The sequence below is a fragment of the Scyliorhinus torazame genome, chromosome 5 (assembly GCF_047496885.1).
Source record: "Scyliorhinus torazame isolate Kashiwa2021f chromosome 5, sScyTor2.1, whole genome shotgun sequence".
NCBI lineage: Eukaryota > Metazoa > Chordata > Chondrichthyes > Carcharhiniformes > Scyliorhinidae > Scyliorhinus > Scyliorhinus torazame.
Window position 1 is genome coordinate 187,317,869 of NC_092711.1, and position 5,426 is coordinate 187,323,294.

At 46.7% G+C, this 5,426-nt stretch overlaps 1 long non-coding RNA gene across 1 annotated transcript; it reads right to left on the reverse strand.

Annotated features, from left to right (window-relative positions):
• Window positions 1–1,469: 1,469 nt before the first annotated feature.
• Window positions 1,470–3,717, reverse strand: LOC140420811 (uncharacterized). The gene is made up of 2 exons (XR_011946594.1): window positions 3,632–3,717; window positions 1,470–2,235 (listed from the first exon to the last, which is right to left on the reverse strand). It is a non-coding gene; the product is annotated as an uncharacterized lncRNA (long non-coding RNA).
• Window positions 3,718–5,426: the final 1,709 nt, after the last annotated feature.

Consider the following 5,426-nt stretch of genomic DNA (forward strand, 5'->3'; position numbering starts at 1 on the left):
GGATACATGTGGGAGCAGAGGGAGCACCGGTCTGGTCCCCAATCTGTAATATTCACCGGTTTGCCCCGGTAAGCATGGATGGGGGGTTCCAGCTATGGCGGAGAGCGGGATTGAGAGGATGGGGGATATGTTAATAGAGGGGAGCTTTCCGAGTACGAGGGAGCTGGAGGAGAAGTTTGGGTTGGCGAGGGGAAACAAAATCAGGTATCCACAGGTGCGGGACTTCCTACGTAAACAGATGTCAACCTTCCCGCTCCTACCGCTAAGGGGGATTCAGGACAGGGTAGTTTCCAGAGGGTGCGTAGGAGAAGGCAGCGTCTCTGACATTTACAAGGAACCTATGGGGTCAGAGGAGACACAGACCGAGGAGCTGAAGCGCAAGTGGGAGGAGGAGCTGGGAGGAGAGATAGAGGATGGTCTATGGGCGGATGCGTTGAGTAGTCAACGCGTCCGCAACATGTGCCAGGCTCAGCGTAATACAATTCAAGGTCGTTCATCGGGCTCACATGACAGTGGCCCGGATGAGCAGATTCTTTGGGGTGGAAGACAGGTGTGCAAAATGTGCGGGAGGACCAGTGAGCCATGTCCACATGTTCTGGACATGTCCGAAGCTTAGGGGATTTTGGCAGGGGTTTGCAGATGTCATGTCCACGGTGTTAAAAACAAGGGTGGAGTCCAGAGGTAGCGATTTTTGGGGTGTTGGAAGGAGAAAGAGGCAGACGTTCTAGCCTTGGCTTCCCTGATAGCCCGGAGACGGATACTATTAGCTTGGAAGGACTCAAAGCCCCCGAAGTCGGAGACCTGGCTATCGGACATGGCTAGCTTTCTGTTTGGAGAAAATCAAGTTCGCTTTGAGAGGGTCACTGTTAGGGTTCGCCCGGAGGTGGCAATCGTCGGCAGAAGAGGGAGGGGAGGGGGTTAGCTTAGAGTAGGGGATTAATAAAGGTGGAACCTATAAGGGAGGGAGACGGCTTTTGCACTATGTTTATAGTTTCATGTACATTGTTTATTTTGTTGTCGTTACAATACCAAAAATACCTCAATTAAATGTTTATTTTTTTTTAAATAAACTAAATGGTGAAGGTTTATAAGTTGCAGAGGAAAGAGATGGAATATTCTAGTTAACATCTTATCTTATTAATCAAAAGGTTCAAGTTGCAGGTTGAAGATCAGCAACTTTAAAACTTCATTGAGATGTATCAGCTGATCAAGGAGGAGGATTATTGGGGACTTGAGTAATGTCATAAAGCTGTCCCTTTAAAAGGTGGAAAACTGGGATATTCTGTTTCCAAAAACATCCCAACCTATTCACATTGAGAATCCCAAGAAGTAGGCAGCTGATCAAATTGTCAAAGTCTCTGACGAAGTAGCTCCATGAGCTCCTCAAACATATTCTTGGAAGTGATGAGGAGAGGGAGAGTCCTTCAAAAGGAGCTAACTTGCAAGAGATATTTAAATGCTCAGCAGTGTGGGCTCAACACAAAGTTGATTTATTTGATTTTGAGGCAGAATATTAACACATTCTGGGCTGGGCGTTATTAACAGCAGAAATAAACACCAATGAACAAGGTTCATTCCTGGATGTGGTCAGCAGCAAAATTCTTGTGAACTTTCTGGTGTGTCAGGAGGGTGGATGAATCACTGAATATCATCCCACACTCTGAGCAGGTGACTGATCCTCCCCAGTGTGAACTCGCTGGTGTGCACTGAGTTGAGATGACCACCTGAACTCAGTCCCACAGTCAGAGCACCTGTACGGTTTCTCATCAGTGTGAACGCGTTGATGAGACATCAGATCCCAGGAGCTTTTATACCACTGCCCACAGACCGGGCATTTAAAAGATCTCTCCCCAGTGTGAACGCGCTGGTGTCTCAGGAGCTTGGATGAGTCAGCAAATCCTTTCCCACACTCGGAGCAGGTGAACGGTGTCTCCCCAGTGTGACTGCGTTGATGAGTTTTCAGCTCAGATGGATATCTGAAACCTTTCCCACAGTCCCCACATTTCCACGGCATCTCCCCACTATGACTGCGCTTGTGTCTTGACAGGCCAGATGACTGGCTGAAGCCCCGTCCACATACAGAGCACTTGTACGGTTTCTCCCCACTGTGAACAGTGCTTCTTCCTTCCATGTTCAAAGTACAATGATATTCAGGTTATGATAATTTGGCAAATCTGTGGGATCCTGATTTGATGTTTGGTTTAAACTTCCGACAGCAATTTCTCCCCTAATATCCTGTAAAATTGATTTAAAACAGAATAAAACAGTGAAAGAACGCACAAAAACACAAAGGCAGGTTTTGAAATTGAGCTGAATGAATCTGGTCATTTGTGGGACCGGCACAAGGAAAAAGTGATCATAAAAGCTGCTGGATTGTCATTAGAAACCCACTGGTTCACTAATGTCCTTCAGGGAAGGGAACCTGCCACCCAGTCTGGACCTATAAGACTCTGGCCTCTATAACAGGAGAGATAGAGGTGGAGAAGTAGAGGGATTTAAATACCTTCAGCTTGGCCAGAATCTCCAAACTCCTCAACCTCCACCATCTAGAAGGACCGGGGAGCAGGAGTATGTGAACTGAAAGTTCCCCTCGAAGTCCCACATTGTTCTGACTCATCGAGCAAACAGCACCAGATCAGTAGAAATTTCCTTTCAAATATTTTGAAGATATTAGCTCTGACTCCATTCCTCTCCCTGATAAATGTGTGATGTTGAAACAGACTGTTCACAACCAGGGTGAAATATTTCACCTCAAGATGATCATCTAACCACATATACACATCACAAAGACCACCTATTTCCTCCCCCAGTCACAGCTCATTTGTTGGCGAAACTCTCAGCCATTCCTTTATTACCGTTAGACTTTGCTATCCTTTCGAAAAAAAAGTTTCTAAATTTAGAGTACCCAATTAATTTTTTCCAATTGAGGGTCAATTTAGTAGTGTGGCCAATCCACCTACCCTGCACATATTTGGGCTGTGGGGGTGAAACCCACGTAAACACAGGGAGAATGCGTGCAAACCCCACAGTCTGTGACCCAGAGCCGGGGTCGAACCTGGGATCTCAACGCCGTGAGTCAGCAGTGCTAACCCTGACTTGACTATCCGAATGCACTCTGGGCTGGCCTCCCACATTCAACCTCCCTGTGATTCTGAGGTTATCCAAGACTGTGCTGTCCATGTGTTTACTCACACTAAGTCTTATTCACACATCACCCCTGGACTAATTGACCAAAAAGAGGCCCCAAGTTAAGATGCGCTAACTTTTTTAATTTGTTATACTCTCAAATCCCTCCATGGTCTCGTACATCCCCAACTCTGTAACCTCACCCAGCCTCACAATCTTCAAGATACTTTGACTTCCTCCAATTCCGGATTCCTAACAATTCACACTTTTAATTCCTACGTTGCTCCGAGAAAGTTGGCCGTCACGCATGCGTACTACTGCACATTGTTCCCGGTAAAAATGGCGACCGTTAATCCGGGATGTCATCCGGGAAAAAGGCCGCAGTCGTCAAATAGGTGAAAACTTTGAACGGAAACTTAATATTCGTATTTTTCTGCCAACAAAAAATGTTTAGGCAACCTTCCTGCCCACTTTCCGGTTCCATTCTCCCTCACCCACCGGCTACCTCATTTCCTCTTCTGCTCTCCTCGCTCATCCGACACAACCACTCGTCTGTCCTTCCAACATCGAGACTGCGCATGCTCCAGTCAGAGCTCCGGCTGCGCATGCCCGAAGAACTCCAGCCGTGAGGATGGAGCATATTCTGGTTCTCCGGTTCCTCACTGCCATTGAGGGATGATATTGCTGAACTAAATATGATATTCTGTCGTTCCGTTACGATTGGTGCCAAATATATTAAATTATTAAGTTAATTTATACAACCCTTCAAGTAAAATAAGGACGTAAACTCGCATAGTTCCAGGTGACCACAGGCTGCTTTCTCCTTTGACATAGACATAGAATTTACAGTGCAGTAAGAGGCCATTCGGCCCATCGAGTCTGCACCGGCCCAAAGAAAGATTATCCTACCTAAGCCATGTATCCCATCTAACCTTTTTGGACATTGGCAATTAAGCATAGCCAATCCACCTAACCTGCCCATCTTTGGAATGGGGAGGAAACCAGAGCACCCAGAAGAAATCTACGCAGACACAGGGAGAATATGCGCATGTGTGCACAGACAGTGACCCAAGCCAGGAATTGAACCTGGAGCTCTGAAGCAACTGTGCTACCAACTAGTGGTGGGAGGGGGAGAGCTGCCTAGCTGACTGGTGGTGATTTAACCTGAGGATCACCACACCTCAGAGTTAATGTTTCGGATCTAAATGACCCGAGTTCTGGAGAAGAATGATTTAGATCCGAGACAATAACTGTTTCTCTCCACAGATTCTGCCAGAACAGCTGAGTTTATTCAGCATTTATTGATTTTATTTCTGACTTCCAGCAATTTGCAGTATTTTGCTTTTGTGTTAGTTTAACACGATTTGTGGTAACAAATCTGTGTTGAACTTCCTTCATCAGCCCACATTTGTCCAAGTGACCAGGGAGTGCGCTGGGATTGTACAAAATAAAAATACCATATAAAAGCAAATTACTGCGGATGCTGGAATCTGAAACGAAAGAGAAAATGCTGGAAAATCTCAGCAGGTCTGGCAGCATCTGTAGGGAGAGAAAAGAGCTAACGTTTCGAGTCCAATGACTTTGACAAAGAGTCATTGGACTCGACACGTTAGCTCTTTTCTCTCCCTGCAGATGCTGCCAGACCTGAGATTTTCCGCCATTTTCTCTTTCGATAAAAATACCGTGTTGTCTGTAAAACTTCAGACACTTCAACGAGCATATTAATCAAAAGTTTTACCCAGATTTTATTGACGAGGCGAACAAACGACAACACAAGTATAAAATTCAACTAAATTTTCAACACAGTAACAGTAATCCTTAGATTATCCCCAAAATACATCATAATACTACCTGTGCTGAGGACTCAGTCGTGCCATGGGTTCGATTCTGGTGCCTGAATGGGGAGCACATGGCCGTTGCCACACATAGCTAGCCCTGCTTGGTGGGGAGCTCTGCTCGGCGGATCTCTGCAATGTAGCAAGAGATCAAGATGCCATTTTTAAATGGCATCCTGATTTCCGAGGCCCCAAAATGATCCCCAGCCTTCCCCCAGCCCAAACGCACTATGGAAGGGTGCCCGGCCCACGACCCCCCCCAACACCGGGCACCCCTGGACCAATCACACAAGGACACAAAATGCCAGCTTGGCAATTCCAACCTGGCATGCTGGCAGTACCAATGGCAGTTCCACCTGAGCGGTGCCAGTCTGGCACCCAGGCAGCACTGCTAAGGTGCCAGCTGACACCAGTAGAGCCAGGGCACCACCCTGCCCAAAGGGCAAGCTGTTGGGAGCCTTTGAT